Consider the following 19,840-nt stretch of genomic DNA (forward strand, 5'->3'; position numbering starts at 1 on the left):
GACGACGTCAGTTTAGCCGTAGCTAGATAGCATTAGTTTAGGGTTTCCCATAGCTTATGTATCATGAGACGGATTTTATACGTCTTTTTGAACCATGTATATTATTACATTTGTCACCGCAGTTCCTTTTGCCAATCAATTCTTTATGCCTATGATGTTGTACAATTGTCATTATTACATTTGCCAATCAATTCATTTTGCCTATGATGTGTACAATTGTCAATTTTACGCTTGTCAATTTTGCAAACAATGCGTCTTGTGGGTGACTATTTTGGGTCTATTATCTACCCTTGCACTTTTTTTAAAAAGTGAATCAAGTACAATATGGTTGATGGGTGGCAGGGCATTCAATGCCCTGTCACCAAAAAAAAATTCTCTTGGGCGTCGCTATAACCGTCGCTATTTATGGCTCTGTAGCATCGCTATGAGCGTCGCTATAGTCTTCTGTGTAAACGTCGCTATGAGCGTCGCTATGAGCGTCTCTATATAGCGACGCTTGTAGTGACGCTCTCGTAGCGACGCTCGTAGCGACGGTTTTAGCGACGCCGGGGGTTATAAAAACCCAGTGTATTTCCGTCGCTAACAGTGTCACAAGAGCACACAACCTCTTGTAGTGTTCATCAAAAGATAGAGGTTCCTCAACGTCAGATAAGCTAGAGACAAAGCATAACAATATGATGCATAAGATGTCTGGCAAGAACCTGAACGAGTACGACTAGAAAAAGGTGCATCCAATTTACTATCACACAAAGTATACACCAACCATTTAGGAATACCTCTAGCCTGCTCATTCTCAGCCCTTTCCTCATCAAGTACATCATGTACATCTGCATCAGTAATAGGCTTATCTATAACGTTTTTAGAAATCCCCATAGGCTGTACATTTGCCTCATTGGAATTTACATTCAAACTTCCACCACTACAAAGAGACAACAAACTGTCATGAATGTCATGTGAGCTTACATTACTATCTCTTGTACATGATGGCAAGAGTTGAATAGAATTTTCCACAAAAGCAACATGCCGTGAGACCAAGATACACTTTTTTTTACAGATGATTTTCTTTCAGCACTATAATCAACAAAAATACATTTGAAAACCTTATCATCCAATTTTTTGTGTTGCATTTGAGCCTCAGGGATTCACTCAACAAGCTCAACTTCGTCTCCAAGGTCACAAGGTGAGACCCTTCCACCAAATTTTCAGTCCATCAAATTTTGATGATCATTGCCTACTTATTATTGAATGTGTGTAGATTGGAAAGAGATTGAAAGACAAAATGAAGGTCCACGATGATTGGGGCATGTATGGAACTAGGCTATCACTGTTATAGCTTCAAGTAACTCTTACATTTTTGAAAACAATTCCCTCTGTAATCAATTTTCTTAGTTTTGATAAATTTTGGATTTTGAATATAGTTTTTCATTCTAGAATAGTGGTCTTGTGTACAATCCCAGGGGATTCACCGTGTTTTTCCGTACGGTACCACATGAGTGTACAATGGGGGGACTTGGATTTTGTACATAAGCGTATACAATAGGGGTAGCCCCTCATTATTTCATACTCATACCGTACACATAAGGCGGGGGGGAGGTGGTGGTTACATTGAGGCTACATTCAACCACCTAAGCCACCTTAAATAAATTAGTAAGCTTATCTCTCTCTCTCTCTCTCTCTCTCTCTCTCTCTCTCTCTCTCTCTCTCTTTTTGCATCGATGAATACTTTCATGGAGTGGTGAAAGTAAGGGCAAACTTGAAATTCTCTCATTTTTTTGGTCAAAATTAGAAGCTTTTGTCAGTAATTACACTAGAACTTATGCAAATTTCCTCGTTTTCTTGAAGCCAAGCTCAAAACCCTCTAATTTGTCCAAATTCCCAAAATACCCTTCAAATCTTTAAAATTCCCAAAGTACCCATGTATCTATTTTGGGCGGATTGATCAAGCTTTTTTAATTTTTATTCCTTTTTGACAATTGAGATACATTTTTTAGCGGCTAGCATGTAATTTGTCATATATTACCTCACAAAACAGGCGATTATGTCCACAAAGAAAACACATAAGTGTAGTCATCAACAAAATGTCAATCATTGAAGAACAAGAATACATACTAATTCTTCTGTGTCCTGCCACACATTGGCTAGAGAGAGAGAGAGAGAGAGAGAGAGAGAGAGAGAGAGAGAGAGAGAGAGGGGGGGGGGGGGGGGGGGGGGATGGAGAATGTTAAACCTGGTATTTATTATGCTAGTTCAAATGTAGAAATGACACATCGTGAGAACATAGATTTTCACTCTATATTTGATTCAGCACCTTTCATGGCAGCATGATGGTGTTCAAGCATCGTCTACCTGCACTATTTGAACATAGGGGATGCACGAGATCAATATTTTCTATCACCTCCGTTTGATTATGGGGGCAGCACAAGATTAATCCAAGCATCTCTCAAATGCACGATGTGAACGTAGAGAAGGTCGAAGTCACCTCTAGCCCTCTTCTTTTGTGCATCATGTGAATCCAGCATACGTCTAGAAATCTTCATGTAAATTTGACTCAACAATGATTTTTTTTTCCAACTTTTGAGCATTTCCAAATGTTGCTCCTTTGTTGCAGACAGTGAAGAGGCTTTGTACGAGTAGAGAGCATTATTTACACACGCACACAGTGTCACAAGCTGTTATTGGGCCGTTAGTGAAGTGGGCACTAGAGAGAGCGCAACATCACACATAGCCTAGACAAGCACTTGCACCAGAGACATGCTCGCAAGCACTTGCAACAGGTGAGAGAGAGAGAGAGAGAGAGAGAGAGAGAGAGAGAGAGAGAGAGAGTGGGTCCGCATGAGTGGGCATTAGCCACAACGATAGTTTTTGACACCCTTCTGCCGTTCAAACGGCTGTCAACCTTGCGTAGGAAGGGTCGTCTGGAAAAACCCTGCAGTTGAAGGGATCAAATTGAAGTTTCCCTTCAACTCGGAAGGAAGGTAATTTGTCTGATCCGTCATTAGAAGGGCTAGCCATCCAATTGCCCTTCAAAAACCGGCATCAAATGAACTAAAAAATATTGGGAATATTTTGCTAATTTTTGAAATTTGAGGGATATTTTGCTTAAGGAGGATCAACTTATGAAGCTTGAAGTCTAGGTGACCGGTGTTGGCCCTTGGGTTTGTCCAATGTCCATGGCCGTGTAAGGTTTGAAAGTATATAGAAATTACAACCCCTAATTTTCAAAGGTCCAACATTTCATCTTAGCAACCTTTTACATGCTCCCGACTCCCGAGTGCCTTCCTCTTCACCTTCGCCTGCTCTAAGCTTAGCTATGGAGTGACAAGCCCGGACTCTGAGTCTCTGACCTGCTCGCTGTTGAGTCCAAGGCGCGAGTCGCTTGGTTGAGTAGCGGTTTCGACACAGCTGCTCAATGCGACCTGGTTGAGAAGCGGTTTCGCTACAAATAGCTCCGGAAGGAGGGGCAAACCATGTGAAACTTTGGCGACCTTGAGGAGACCAAATGCTGCAAACTTCTCCGTGCGTATAAATATTTGGTGGATGTTACCTGTAGAGTACTCTCGTCTCTTGTTCTTTCCATCCCTGCAATCTGATTAGCTCTTGCGTTAGTACAGTACATTCAGATTTCGATGTGCGTTTCACTGCGTTGAAATTGCTCTTGAAGTCTAGCTCTAGTTTTTTCTCAGCATTTGAGTGAAGGCTGGCTGTACGAGACTTGTTGCCGCCTGGTGCTCTGTCTGATAGTGTCTCCCTTCATCAGTTTTGTTTGCTTCAGAGTCTCTTCATCAGTTGGGTTGCTATTTACTTTCAGCAGATTGGTTTTGGCAGTCCTTTTCCCTCCAAGGGCTTGGGTGCCACTTGCATTCGTTATTTTCCAATTTAGTAATGGTGTATGGCATGGGTTGAGATATCTCATAGCATATGTTATGACCTTATGTCAGTCTAGCAAAGTCCTCGTCAACACAGTTTGCAATGCACCATCTTGATGAACAGTGTTAGCTGAGGGTCGACATCCTTTTTGTTTTGGACTCACTAGCCCTTTGTCTGGAGCAGGTTGTGCTAATAGTGAGTTCATTGTTGTACCAAATTCTGCGGATTACGATTCGCTTACTGCTCCCATCTAAATCATAATTGTGTGCTACCTTGTATCGTCTTGCAGTTTAGTGCTATTCCAGTTCATTGCTATTATTGTTCATGTTCACATTGTCTTCAATTTAGCAAGGCTTCTGCATATCGCATAGAGAGACCCACTGCACCAGAGAGCCCACAATTGCTATACAACTTGAAGAGTTTCTGCTAAATTTGTGACCAAAAATCTTGTGCCATGATTGGTATAATATGCAAGGATTTTGACACCTAACCTATCAAAGCATGAATGTGTGCTCATGTTAATCTCAGACTTAAGGGAATATGCAAGAGCCATTGCTGCTGCGTCTTTGGAGCTTCTGCTGCCTGCACGTCTGCAGCCAAAAATGAAACTCGTCCAACTTCCAAGTCTAAGGAGTCTTTCTACTCGTGAGGTAATTTGCTTGTTGTTTAATTCATTTGCCCTCTATTTTTAGCTTCTCTAAAGTTTAAACTTTATTGTGCGATGTGCATTGTGATTGACTGTGAAGACCATAGTTAGTTTGTGGCCCCTTGTGGCCCTGTAGGCTGTGGAAAATTGGGATTGGGACTCTTTGTATTTTTCCAACCGAAGAAAATAGAGACAAATAATAAACTCAAAACTATTCCCATTTTTAGATCGCTTTATCCGATATATACATTAAAACTTGTGTAAATCTCTTGGTTCTCTTCAAGGCAAGCTCAAAATCTAACCGAGATTTCACGATATCAGTCGGTTAAAATACACTGAGTCCCGAATATTTTCTAACATTGGTAAGTTAAGAGTAAAACTGTAGTCATGTCAAAGTTGAATCACCCTTAAGGGTCGGTGCACATTGCAGAGCTTGCCATAATCATTTTTTCTATTCGAAGAAAATAGAGACAAATAATAAACTCAAAACTATTCCCATTTTTAGATCGTAGTTTGAAGTATCTATTGGTAATTACACTAAACCTTGCTAGATTTTGTCAATTTTTATCATGGCAAGCTCAAAACCTAGCCGAGATTTTGCAAGTCAGTGATAATCTATAGAAATTAGAATGCATTATTTCAATTGTTAATGTCCATTAAAGAGTTCAACTCTCCATAAAAATGTGGACTATGTACATATAATGTATGTTGATTTTTTGTTAAATAACGACTTCATCTATCATAGTGAAAGACTCTTGACTCTTAGTGAAAGATTCAATATTTATCTAGCTAAGTATAGAGTTTATATTATGTAGGACTAGGTGTTCAACAAAAAAAGGAATCAAACATTGTATGTTCAAGCTAGGTGTGTGACATCGTATGTTTTTTTTCAAAGATTCAAAGATCTTGTCTTTTCAAGTTTTCTTGAAGTAGCAGAAGCAGCCATTCTGTGTGTAGACCAAAATGTATTAAAGTCTAAAGAGTTTCTTCTTGTAAAGAGTTGCCTTAGCTATTAGCGACAATTACCTATTAAAAATGTACATGTAGATTATTGGACAACCCAAAATTGGAATGGATTTACAATTAAAATAATCTCAATTCATTGCATGGTCATATGGTTTGATTGGTTGTGTCTTAATTTGTCACATTGTCATGTGGCTTGATCCGGTGTGCCATCTTGAGCTAACCTGCCAAGCCATGTCTAGTATAACTTGGGTCTGTGTGTCACACATAGACAGTGTCTTTATTTTGTATATAATTGCAAATATAGTCTCAATTTGTCACATGGTCATATGGCTCGACCAGGTGTGTCATCTTGAACTATCCTTCAGTTCTTCTAGCTATCCATAAAGCTTGACCGGGTCTCTTGAGTTATCTATTCTTACCAAGTGTTAAGTTGTGCCTCTTTTCACAATATAAAGTGTTATAGATTTTGAGATTGTTAGTTTCTTTTCTTTGTAGTTACAAATTCTATAGTCTCAATTTCTCACATGGTCATATAGCTTGATTGGGTGTGTTGATCTTGAGCTATAGTTTCTTGCCAAGACATGTCTAGTATACCTTGGGTTTGTGTGTCACACATACACAATGTCATAATTTTGTATATAATTATAAATATAGTCTCATGGTTGTTTAAGAGTATGCATTATTTGTTATTTAGAGAATAATTCATTTCATATGTGTGTCTTAAATCCCATGTCGGAAGCCTACTAAGTAGGTGGCTAGTATCATATGTTTTGAGATTGAGATTTGTATCAGTTTACCAGGCAAATGTTATTCGATTTTTGACAAATTACATTGGAGTGATTGGTTTATTTTAATTTAGTATTCATTATATTTGTTGCTTTTCATGTTTTTTTATGTGAACATCTATTGCAAATGAAAACACATTACAATGTACACTTTTGTTCATTTGTAGTTCAACATGTATTTTTGCAAAAGCATGTGCTTATAAAATTGTTATGTTACTAGTATAATAAAATAGTGGGTCATTACATTCCGTACGAATCCGTATAAGGGGGGATGTCTCATTGCAAGAACATCTGTATCTTGTACGTATGTAGGGGGGTAGGTTAGCATGTAAGATACGGTATATAGGGGGGTTTCTCTAATTTTGATGCATGTAGGGATATCTCCCCATTACTAATAGTGAATCTTTTTGGTGTACAACTTGTCTAAGTGCCATTACTACTTATTATTGCATTCTACGCGTCACAATGAGATAAATATCCATTTTTGGAAAAAGTGACTTTTCTTTTAAAAAAAGTGATTTATTTCCATTATAAAAGGAGGGGCTCGATAACTCATTCTTAACTTTTCCCTTTTGTGACCTTTGAGCTCTTCCACTTTTTGTCGACACAATGATCTAGATATGTATGCCTCCATAGTCTCTACATCTACAACTACATCCACCCTTTTGTCACGCTTCATCCTCTTCCTTGAGGGAACCAACTACAAGGGAAAGTTGGATCTTCACACCTTATTTACTTGTCTCCCCAATCTTAACACCACAGTTACCCTTCACATGGACGCATTGGCCAAGATTTTAGCATTGATGGTGGAGCACATCATCAAATATGGCATGACTATCTCCCCACATGATGCATGGATTTGGGTGCCTTGCAATCTCTTGTGCTACATCCAAAGAAGATTGCATGTCTCTAAGAAATTGATATGGTTTCAATAAATTATCAATGATGTAGACCATTTCTTAGATGAGTACGTCCTAGGGGTGCCAGCATTGAAGAAGTGCAAGTTTGGGGTGGAGTATCTATCTTGCTTGGCTACTTTCATCTTCCTCGTTAGCAAGGAACCCAATTTGGAGGAGGTATGACTACCACATCTTCAGGTTTGCTCCATCGTCAAAGATTCCAAGGAGCAGCACGGTGTCCCCATGAACCCTTTGGTTGAGGGCGAAGCACTGCAGCTTGAGTATCCTAGGGGGCTTGAGGAAGTGGTTAAAAACCCCATTATTCTAGCTACCACTAGTGTCACACTAGATGATACTCCATTGACGGATGAAGTGATCCTAAAAGTATGGATTAACTGCTTGTCATCGATGCTGGTGGATGGGGAGGAGTTTCTTTCTTTGAATGACTTGGAGAAATCATTCCGCCTACACATGGATGAGTGTCCGAGTGTGCTATGCACTAGTGCGTAGTTCCTCATAGACTCCACACCAAATGCCCTTGAAAGCAAGCTCTTACCACTCGGTGAATCTGTCACACTATTGCACTTGTGTGTGTGGAGGTTCTGGTAGCAGAGAAATTGCACGTGGTAGAGGAAGATTTCCAAGCCACGCAAGCCAAGGTTGTTGTTGTTGCAAGGACATCTATTCTAGTGTAGAATTCCCTCTCTGATGAGTTGAAGTTTATGGATGCAATGAAGTTGTGCATCGACTTGGATGCTAAGGGCAATAGAGAGGATAAGGACAAGGAGTAGAAGGTAAATTTTATCTTACTTCCAAAGTTGTCTGTTCTCACCTTAATTCTCTTTTTTCACCCTTGATTGGTTTATGGTAGGATGTCTTGGAGATTGATGAGATTGCAACACGGACGAGCGGCAAGCGGATGGCCTTTGGACCACATTCCTCCCTTGCTTATTACATAGGAAAAGTTCCCCTTGGTGATGTTTCCATGGTACATAATGAGTTCACTTCCCAAGGTCATTTCATGACTAGGTCTTTGAAAGCCTTGAGAAAAGATTTGTGCCTGAGCACCATTGCCCAAACTTCTCATCTTCTCTTCCTAGTGCAAAGATCCCTAGCATGCAACTCATTTGGCATTGGCTTCCATAGCAAAGTGCTTAACCAGATAGAGATACATGTCTTTATTGGCTCATTTGACCATGAGGAAATAGCGCACTCCCTCTTGGCCAGAAAGTTGCCTTATGCACAAGAGAGACGCCAAGAAAAGGCCAAGCAAATTATGGGATCTTCAAGTAAATGATGTAACATCCTTGTTTCAAAGTACCAACGAAATATATACAGTTGCCTCTCTATCTTGTTCATTCTTTTCAATTACATTTCAAAGTTTTTACAAGATCTTAAATTTGTGTTTTCAATTGCTAAGGGGTGTCTCTTTTGATCTACCAAACTACTCATTGTAATTGGTGCCACACTTGGGGGGTAGGGAAAGAATGGATGCGTGGACACCTAAATTCCAATTGGATTTCAGCTTTTCCAGTGTGTCCTGGGGTGCACACAAGTCAAGGGTAAGCAAAAAGGGGAGTGGTCACAAGGACGCATTGAACAACCAAACTGGGAGTCATGTTTGGTTGTTTTGTGCGCCCTTGTGTCAATCCGTTTTTTTGCTTGTACTAGCCTTGTGTGCACCCCAAGACATTGGAAAAGCTCAACTCCATCTAAAATTTAGGTGTCCATGAATTACTTCACCACCTCTCCCTAGCACTTCTAGAGCCAAAGCTGATAGAGTGCATGAAATATATCAAGCAAATTTTGTGTTTTTTTAGTGTCTAGGGGTGTATACAAGCCCAAAAGATGCAAACAAGGAGGTGGCCAAAAGGGCGTGAAAAACAGTTAAACAACCTGTTAATCTTTATCCTCGATCATACAAAATTGTATTGAGAATGGAGAGGATGATGAGGTAGTTTGTCTCATTAGTTTTACGCAGTGTCTACAAAAGGTTTTGTCTTCATTTTCAAAAGTTCTATATGTTAACAATACTCTATTTTCATTGCTCTAGACTTGGTAGGGGCTTTATGCACAACAAGAGAAGAAATAGGTTTTTGAGATCTAATAACATAATTAGATGAATATATATTTCTATTTACTGTTTTTGACTTTAAGGTAGGTTGGATGTCTACCGCCCAATTCTCAGGTAATTTTAATTTGGTCCATGTAATTTTATCACATCGCAGCATTTGAGAATGATCATCAAAGGGCATGATGATGTTTTGCTCTTTATGATCTTTTTTCTCCTTTGTTGTTAATTTCCCTTCATATATTGCAGGAATTCCTGAGATTACTGCTCTTCCTAAATAAGAAAAACCAATTTCTACATTGGGGGTCATGTGCTTTAGATCAAAACCAACTATTTTAATTGTAAGAGTTAAAGCTTTGCCAAAATAGGGGTCATCTAATGACACATTATAATTCGGGCAAACTTGCAGAAGATAAATTGGTCCCCGTCTGCTAAGTTGCTTTCAATTCCTCCAAGGAAATGGTCTTGCAAATTTTGATGTCTGGTATCTAGAATCATGACTAAACAAGATACTACTAAACCTACTCTGAACAGAGGGTTTACTCTTGTTTGTGCACAACCAAGATGAACAAAGTGATAGCCCTTTTTAATGGCTTCAACTTTATCATGCTCTACATTCTCAGTGAGCTTTATGAAATGCATTTGATTATCTGTAGAGATAGATGCAACTGATCTATTATCTAAGTAAATGGTTGAAGCTTTAAGTTTAGATAGATTTTTATGTTTATATACATGATTATGTTTCAGGTCTAGTATATGTCGGTAGATGGTTCTGCTTCTTCTATAGCTATGGAGAGACGTGCAAGAGACTGGGTCACTTTAGATAATGATCAATTCAAGAATGCCATTGAAATTTTACATGATATTGGGTTGAGAGGTAGGAGTTTTGCGAGAATTTCTCCGAGAATTTATCGAGGATTTTTGCCAAGTACTATAACCCAAATGCTGACGGTAACCTTCGCACCACACGACCTTGCCTTTTGACACAGTACAAAAAAATGCCAATAGCTTCTAAAGCAGACGATGTTAAAAGAGAACAATTTTTGATAATCACTCTATAACAGGAGACAATTAGCTTATAGGAACTTCATCCAACATTATGATGCAGCCTGTGGAGACGAGGTCTTCACGGAGTCCTCCAAGCTACGCCATGTACCTATGCACTTCCAGAATTTTGCTCGTCAATGGTGGGCTAGCCTTCGTGGCAACGACGAAGCCCCAAAGACATGGAAAACTCTACGAGTTTCCATCATGAAGCAATTCCTTGCAAGCGATGCAAAGGACAAAGTGCTTACCGAATGGTGGAGTTTGAAGCTTCTCCTCCATGAGTCTATCCTTAAATATGTGGACAAGTTTTGGAATTTACATTTCAAGGCTACTATCTTTCAAAAAAGTAGACCACCGAGCAAAAGCAAAAGCAAGGGAAAATATGTGTGTGTGTGCACGTGTGTACGGAAAGAGGGCGAGAGATGGGTGAGATAGGCGTGAGTGAGGGTGTGTGTGTGTGTGTGTGTGTGTGTGTGTGTGTGTGCGCGCGCGCATGTGTGTGTGTAGAGGTAGTGTGTGAGAGCGTGTGTGTGTGGGAACAAGGGAGAGATATTTTATTTTATTTTATTTATGTTTTACGTGCTGCTACACAGAGAGCGTGAGTGAGGGTATGAGAGGGGTTGGGGAGTGTGTGTGTGTGTGTGTGTGTGTAGGAGTGTTAAGAGAGGGAGAAATCTACTCTGTTGCGCCTTCGGGCTGAACAAGGGGGAGAGAAAGAGAGGGCAGGAGTGAGAGCTAAGGGGTGAGGGGGGAGAGATGGGGTGTGTATGTGTGTGTGTGTGTGTGGGTGTATGGGTGAGAGAGAGAGAGAGAGAGAGAGAGAGAGAGAGAGAGATTATGTTGCTTGCACCCATGCATGGCGGTTTCCAACAGAGAACATGAGAGGCAGAGAGAGTCAACGGTGGGGAGAGAGAGGTTGAGCTAGAGTGGGCCATGGAGAGACTGAAGGGGTGAGGGGTGTGTGGGTGGGAACGAGGGAGAGAGATATATCTCATGCTTGCGTTGGCCTCATGGTTGACGAGGAAGAGATGAGAGAGAGAGTTAGAGAGAGGGTCAACTATGGAGTGAAAGAGGGAGGGAGAGGGGGGCTGAACGATGGAGAGAGAGAGAGGGAGAGTATGGACGAGGGGGGAATGAGGGGTTGTAGCGGGCCAGGGAGAGAGGGGGAATGAGTGAGGGAGAGAGGGTGAAGCTAAGCGGCCCACCTTGGTTGACAAACGAGAGAGAGAGAGAGAGAGAGAGAGAGAGAGAGAGAGTTATTTTTTGCTGAGGACGAGGGAGTATGTACGAGAGGGGAGAGATGAGGGAGGAAGGTGTGAGTGTGTGTGTGTGTGTGTGTAAATAATGAAAGAGAGAGAGGGAGACTCTTGTCCCATGCCGCATGGTGGCCCCTGAGAGGGAGAAAATTTATTTCATGCACCCTATGGGCTTGGTGACACAGAAATAAGGGAGAGCGAGAGGGAGGTGGGTTGGCGGAGCCAAGCAAGAGAGAGAGAAGCTATCCTTTGGTGATAATAGAGGAGGGATGGAGCGAGTGTGGGCAAGTTGAGAGGCGGCCCGTTGTGGGCGCATGGAACGGGTGGTGGTGCAGGCTAAAAAAAAAGGTTTTTTTTATCATTTTTTGTATTATGCTCCCCCCGGTTGGGCTTGGTTCTCACGGCCAGGCTCCGAAAGCCGGGGTGTGACAGGCTAGATGTCACCGTACATCGGGCAGAGGAAAGAGAAACTTTTCTCTTTTTTCTTGATTTTTGAAAACCGGCTATTAGTATGTATTACCTGTCCCCACCCAAGGAGACAAAATTTCAACAGAGGAGCAAGATGTTAGCGGGTCACCGTGAGAGACGTCTACAACTAGCTTTTTTTGTACTAACATAATGTCAATATGCAAGGAAACGACTCAAGATGGGGCACGGAGACTTAATGAGAGTGTTAATCTCACCAAAGTGAACTTAGAGGGCTACTCATACTACGACAAAAGCAAATCAACCACTTCCTAGTCAAAGAATTAGTATGCATTCAATCTCACCGCTCTAGGTCATCACGTCTTTTCAGCATCCAAACAAATTTGGAATGCAACAAAACTTAAGGAGAGGTACTAGAACACCTAGGGGCACAATCCTATCAAGTTCTACAACCATCTGGGAAGGTACATAAATCACAATCTATCACAAAAAAATGTGCAGAAAATTGAAATAGAACGATACGGAAGGTCTCCTTTACGCATAGAAAACACTTATCCATGGTCAAAACATCAAAAAACAACCATTTAAATCTTCAAATCATTGCATTTAGCTCAGAAACAATGCATTGTAAACCACAACAGAATTGAGAATGGCTATACTTAAATTGTAGAGCAAGAGACAAGGAACACAATGTGCTATTTGGAAATGAATTCTGATTTACCAGTCCAGGAGAAAAGTGGATTACAACTTGTAGCAGCAAGAGGCTTCTCACAATGAACGTTCAAAACTCTTCCAAACTAATGATATCCTTTAGTCTAAAACTAAGGGTTTTGACTTAAAGGCTAAGGGAACTTTCCCACGGCCATTCGGCCAATTACAAGGGCTATAGACTCAGAGAGGCTGAGAGGGTGTGCCAAAATATATCATAACTGCAAATCTTCATTAGTTGATTACACTGCTTTGTTTGAAAAAATTAGCGAGTATTACAGGGTTTGGTGTACATTCGCCTGTTATGTGTTAGTCCGTTGTGTCCACCAAACATGCCCCCCTTCCTATTCATTGCACGTCCTCGTGCAATCTGTCTCTGAGTGTAGTCTATTGTCTTTTCTCGAGCATTGCAGTAAGGTGCATGAACTTCTATGCTCTTGCCTCGATCTCCAGTTTTGTTGCCAACTCTCTGAAAGGGTTATTGCTGAGAGTACTTTGATATGCTATACGGCGTACTAGCAGATCTTTTGTCATGGGATTGAATATCGATGAGTATACCTCTAAGAATCCGGTCATGAAGGCCTCCTCAAAAGTCTGCATGTAGTGGAAGGGCAAAAACATGACTCTTGCATAGAATCCCGTGATGACGTTCTTGCTTGGGATTTCTGTCTCCATATTCCAGCAGAGCCCTCTTGTGCCTTCCACAAAAAAAATTGAGGGATGCTCCGCTACCTCTATATCATTGAAAGCCGTTATGCAGGTGATTCACATCTTGGCAATTTTCACGAGCAATTGGCATGAGAGATCCGAGATCTCCTTCATCATGTTAATGACCCCTTTGAGTGTCTGAATACTTCTCTGACGGGGGGCTGTTATTGATTGGCTTTGTTATAACTGGGTAGTTCAACGCCGCCGTCCTTTTGCTTTGCCAAGAGTAAAAGATGTCCTAGGACCGTCGTATGTTGATGGGACAATAAGCTGGGTCAATCCTGAGGTGCTGTGGAGCGTTCTTGTAGTAGGTTTTGTCTGTTGGTCGTTGCTTAAACCACTACTTTCACTAGAGGCGTTGATTGTCAATAATGGTATGAATTTGAATTGCGGTGATAGGAACATCCCTGTAATCCCCTCGGCTATTTGGTTCAAGGTCAGGTATCATTCTTTGCTGCCATAATCTAGCCTCCTGCCGCATCAGTGTCAGGGCGATCATCTCATGCCCGAGGTTTTTTACCACCTCATCTGGAGTAATCATGAGTAGGGCAGCTGATTCCAGCACTTTCAATTCATACTCCAGATATTCTTTGTTTGAGGGGTCTTTGACTTCTGAGATCCAGGCCTGAATTTCTTCCTTGGCCGAATCGAAGATGGGTTATCTTTCTCTTCCTTGGTCCTAGTGGATTTGTCAGATGATTCAAGATCATCGACGTGTGGTCTCTTTTCCTCTTCTTTCTCTCTCCATCTTTCATTTGAGCTCGTTTTGGATCCGTTGCCGCATGGTGCTGGCAATATCTCGACTCTCCTTCTGCTACTTGATCTGTTCCAGAGCTGTTGTCTGCCTGCATAGTAGCAGAATGTCTTCTTCTTCTTCTTCTTTCTCATCATCAGCTTTTGCTCCTTAACTTCTTTTGTCTCCATGCTTCTGTTGGTGGATCCTTTCCCTCAGCGCCTGCGCTTCTTCTGTTGTTCTCCTGGCTTGAGTAATTTGGATGGCCTCTGCCACGCGGGATGTTCTCTTCTTCGATCTTGTATATCCCAGGGAGAACTGACTGTCATTGCTCCTCTTCCAAAGACTAATACTCCGAAGGGGTATTTCTTTGTTGAGACCAATTTCCTGGCTACTCGGAGCATCCGACTCTGTCTTTTCGCTGTTAGTGTCCTTTCTGGTTGCACTTTTCCTTGTTTGTTTTGCCTTTGGTTTCATCCTTGTGGATGGTCCAACCACCGATCTTACTGCTCTTTTAGATTTGTGAATCAAATCTATCTGCACTTCTATGGGTGGTATCCCTAATGCTTGATAGGCAATTTGCATTGGTCCCGTGTTCATGTACGTCTTGCTCTTTTGGCTTCCTTTTAGATTTGCTCCGACGATGTTGTCAAGGAGATAATTTTCAAAGTCGCAGTTGACCACTTTTCTCTCTGCTAAGCCCATAGCCATTACTACTACCATGTGCAAAAGTGGTTCAGTGTTCTTGGTGGCTTTTGTACTTTGAAGTGTTGCAATATGAGGCGCAACAGCAATTTGGTTTCTGAGTAGATCAAATCCTGACATGTCAACTTGTGTCCTCTTTGCTTCAAGAAAGCGTTGTCGTTGTCTATTGCTTTTGTCTTTTGCAATAGATTGTGTGTCCCTTGCTGCAGATGGAGAGCTTCATTGATTATTTTTGTTGTGATCTTAACCTTGACTATTGCCCCATCTTTGTCAGTCAGGGTGGCTTTCCCATTGCACTGAATTGAGCTTATGAGTTCATGAGCTCGTCTAAGTCCGTTCCCCAGGGCGGTAATCATAGGAAGCTGTCCAATTGTAGGCACCTGTCCCCTGCTTGTACTTATGGCTTTGGTGCAGTGTCCACATTTCCCTTGGGTATATAGTGGTCTTTATATTTCTCCATCCGCGGCTTGAAATCTTCCGATGAATATGTTAGCCGGTATTGCTTTGAGTACCTGTTCGGTAATATGAGCCTTCTCATTTGAGGAGATATCTGTTATCTCATAAGGTGCAGCTTCCTACTCCCTTTGTGATTTCCTTCAAGGCATCTTGGGTCAGTTTAGCATTGGAAATAGGGTTTAGCAATTGATCAAAATTGTCGCAAAGTTGAATAAACGCAAACTTTTACCATAAAATGAAAAATGAGCATAACTTTGTCAAAACTACCCCAAATTTGACCAAATTTCACAAGTGCATCTAGGATTACTATAGGCACAAAGGCATAGTGTAACATATGAATTCTGGAAAAAAGGTACATGGATCGCGATCCATGTTGGGAAGCATTTTGAAAATCCAACTAGGGGAGGTTGTTTGTGGGCATATGGAGATGCTACTGTGCAAATTTCTCTGGATTTAGGGTTTGAGGTGCATGGATCACGATCCATATTGGACAACATTTTGAAAATCTGATGATACCATTTGGTAGGGTTCATCTAGATGGTGCCTTGGTGCAAAATTTTTGGGATTTGGATCATTGGTTTGGTACTTAGGCTAAGTTTTAGAAATCTTCTGCAGACTTAGAGAAAGTTGGCATTTTGAAGTGGATTTTGGAATTCAAATGTTTTGAAACTTCATGGCTTGGCTTTTTTGAACATAGTGGGCCAGATGGTATGGATTTTTCTTTGGTTGGGCAAAAAGGTACATGGATCCCGATCCATGTTGGGAGGAATTTTGATAGAGTTTCTTGGAACCTATGTTCCTATAGGTCTTTCTAGTACACTAGTGAAGTATTTTCAAATTTGGATATGTTTTTCCTTAGTTTACCCCATTTCCCAGTTTATGGACATGTTTTTTTTGTCTTGACCATATTTGTTTTTTGGAACCACTTTTAGGCACATCCTTTGCCTGATATCTATTATTTCCTCGATTCCCAATGATTTGTGCATGTAACTCACAGCTTTGCCTAGCTCCCTGTCAAAACCCACTAGAATCTGAATCCATCTGAGGGGAAAATTTGATCCAAGTAAATTGCACCACTTTGCAGGTAATCTTTTGCTTCGTTTTGATCCTAAAAACACCTTTAAGTTACATCTCCTTGGATAATAGGCTTTGAGGAGAGTGTGAAGCTAAAGCAGCAAATGAAAACTCCTTAAGAACTTTGCTCCTAGCCCTACTCCATGAGATTTTTTCTGGAATCATACCATTTTTTCTTTGAAAATGGCCAAAATATCGTTCACAAATTGAAGGTAGCAAACCAAGAGGATTTCATAATTTTAAGAGCAATTTTTGTGATTATTTCTGCAGCACCAATCATATTTTTGGATTCCCCAGCTAGTGAACCACTCCTACCCTGATTTTGCCAAAAAGGTACATGGATTGTGCTCCATGTTGGGAATCTTTTTGCAATTCCAACTAGGGGAGGTTGTTCCTGGCCACCTGTGGATGCTTCTGTACAAATTTTTTTGAATTTAGGCTTTAAGGAACATGGATCCAATCCATGTTCCACCACCTTTTGCAGCTGGTTTTGCCCTGCCTGATGTTGCCAGCTACTAGGGGTCTATTAATGAAAGGTTTTTGGTTTTGGGTGAGTTTTGAAGTCCCCCAATGGCCATGACAATTTGCCAATTTTGTGATTGGGCTGCTCCGATCTGTTGTCCAGTCTCTTTAGCCGTTGACATGTTTGCATTTCTCCATTGTGAAACCTTACATTTTGTATATGAGCTTGTTTGAGGTAGTAGTTGAATTATTCGGGATGCGGTCAGTCGATTGTTTTCTATGTGCCATAGAGCATAAAATGGGTGGCAAAACAGGGAGAGAGAGGAGTAGGCACTCAAATAAAATGAGATGCTCTATTAACCTCTCTAAAATGCCAACATGGCCTATAAGACAAATCTTTCATAGAGAGAGAGAGAGAGAGAGAGAGAGAGAGAGAGAGAGAGAGAGAGAGAGAGAGAAAGAGAGCCAGCCAAACAAGAGACCAACAACTTGCAATTTTTGAGAAATGTGTTATAATATGTAATAAAAAAGTCAAATGATGGTGTGTCTATGGTATGTTGATGAAGCTTCTTAGTCCCAATACTTATCTATAATTGCATGTATTATGTTTTTGTTAGGATTAAGATCTCATAGAATGAAAAGGCGGAGGCTTGATCCAAAAATTGCCTTTAGTGAACAGGAAGCAAAAGGGAGACCACCTCAGTTGCTGAGAGGCTCCTTAAAGACAGATGTGGACATTGCGGAGGCCAAAGATATATTTATTGGAGAGGATGTTATGGGGACAGAGGAACCACCCAATGACTCAGAAGCATGAGAACATGAATAAGTGCATGTAATCCTAAAGCAACAAGTGACTACGCACCAAAAAAAGATACATTGATCTTTCTTCTGCCTGTGAGCTAGCTACAAAATATAAGGAGGAAGAGGTAGATGGTGTTGAAGATCCTGCATGTGTGGATGAAAGACTGCTTGATTTTGTAATATCTGCAAGACCTGCTGAAATGTTTGACAAGGTCTCTTCTATCTTTAATGCCCCATTCATTCTTGATTACCTTATAGCTCAACACAGTGATTTCCTCAAGTCTGAAAGAGACAAGTTTGAGCTTGAGGTCCAAAGGGGTAGGGTGGTTCTTGTTGACATGGTGATGGTGTACTTAAAAGATTGTGATTCCACAAGACGGTTAGACAAGAAGTACCATCAACTGCCTATCATTTATAAACCCTCATGGTGTCATATGCACGAATGAGATTGCAAGCTAATCAAAGAATCCTTTGGGTTCCTTCTATTCTTAAATCCTGTATTTGCTAGTCTCTTGAAGGATCCTTCAAAGGTAATGGAGAGGATCTACACCCCGATGAACAAGATGATGAGGACATGGAGTCCAATGAAGTGCACAAGATTGAGGAGGATATTAATCTTGAGGTGGAGACTAAAGAGGGGAAGGAAGCAAAATTTTCTCAATTAAAAAATCTGAAATCAAACTACCTTTAGATGTGTCTGGCTTTAATGAGAAGCAATCCACATTGATGCTACCTAGACTGCTAGAGTTCAAACTAGGTGGGAGATCATACATTCTCCTCCATGGCATTCAAAGTATATCTTCTTTAAGGGAGGACTTTTCACTTGCCATGATCTCCAAATTTCAAGAGGGGAGGAGTGGATTTATATCTAATGATAGCACTGACGACGATGGAAACCTCCAGTAACCCATTGGAATGCCTCAAACTCCTCTTTGACAAGGTAGAAAAGTATAGAGAGACACTCCCAGATATCCAAGCTATCAAAAACAACCTCAGGCCATCAACCAGTAATCAAGAAGTAGAGGATTGGTTTACACGTCCTGCACAAGGTTCCACGAGGTCAGTGGACCTATGGAAGGATGACTTTTATATACAACATGAGAGATTTGTGGTAAGCCCTCCCTCCCCCCCCCCCCAATAAAAAAGAACTCATTGTCATTGTCTTTCTCTAACTCATCCTTTTGTGGACAGTCATGGATTACTGAAAAGGATGACTTCCTTCATCGTCGAACAAGAGAGTATCATGGAAGGGATGCAACACTAGGAAAATACCTTGCCAGACTCTGTGAGGCACCCATACTAGTCTTTCACAATGGAATGTCCCAGGAGGGAAGTACTATAAAGTTTTCCCTCAAGATGCTCTCACGCTTCCTAAGTGAACCAATGCTACCACAAAATGCAAACAAAATTATCCTCGTCGACAAAGTTTTTGTGACAAAAAACAAAATGTTTTGGATATTGTCCGAGGTACACTGATGGTCGTGCAACTCATTATTGCAGATACACAACAATGGCACTCACTTTAGGGAAACAAAACCCAAATGAACTCTTGGATTAAGGAAAACATTTTAGATCCGATACAAGGCTAATGTGCCCAAAGATATCCACTACATGTCATCAAGTTGAGATACTTGTGAGTGTACATAATCTATTAAATCATTAGGTATCTCTTGTACATGTTGTGACCTAAAATCAAATTCTCTTGATCCACCTATGATTAACATATTGCATTTTCTCTCTCCACTTTCTTTGGCCTTCACAAGCACTGGAGTTGTTGAATACCTTCGTTTCCTTTTCTTTTGTTGCAAATGCCTAATTGCTTGTGCTACTGCCGAACAGTCCAATACATGTTTTTGTTGGCTGGTGAAGGATTCTACAATAAAACCGCTGAAACAACTCTTTCAAATCGTTTGTCTTATCTTGAGAGCCATCATGTTGTGTGTGTCTGAAATATGCATTCCTGGCCATCTAATGAGACTTTTCCAAGCCTTGGTGTTCCGTATGTCTGGGTTTCCATACTTTTGAATGAAGTATGGTAAGTGATTGAAAATAATATGCTACAAATAAAACCAATTGTCAAAAAAAATTAACATACTTTTAGTGCTTTTCATTTAAAAGGGTGTTTTAAGAATACCATGTAATGAGTAATCTGAGTTTCAGTCCACACTATATTAAATGCTTTCTTTAGTAGGATAAAGGTTCTCTTTAAACCTGTTTAGATCATTTAATG

The 19,840-nt window shown here is 40.8% G+C and overlaps 1 long non-coding RNA gene across 2 annotated transcripts; it reads left to right on the forward strand.

Annotated features, from left to right (window-relative positions):
* The first annotated feature begins 3,237 nt into the window (after positions 1-3,237).
* On the forward strand, positions 3,238-18,069 carry LOC147444745 (uncharacterized). 2 transcript variants are annotated; one of them, XR_015190065.1, is made up of 3 exons: positions 3,238-3,516; positions 4,396-4,517; positions 17,427-18,069. It is a non-coding gene; the product is annotated as an uncharacterized LOC147444745 (long non-coding RNA). The 2 variants fall into 2 exon arrangements; XR_015190064.1 differs by lacking the exon at positions 17,427-18,069 and adding an exon at positions 8,035-8,506.
* Positions 18,070-19,840: the final 1,771 nt, after the last annotated feature.

This window comes from Adiantum capillus-veneris, chromosome 13, assembly GCF_014529385.1.
Source record: "Adiantum capillus-veneris isolate H3 chromosome 13, ASM1452938v2, whole genome shotgun sequence".
Lineage (NCBI taxonomy): Eukaryota > Viridiplantae > Streptophyta > Polypodiopsida > Polypodiales > Pteridaceae > Adiantum > Adiantum capillus-veneris.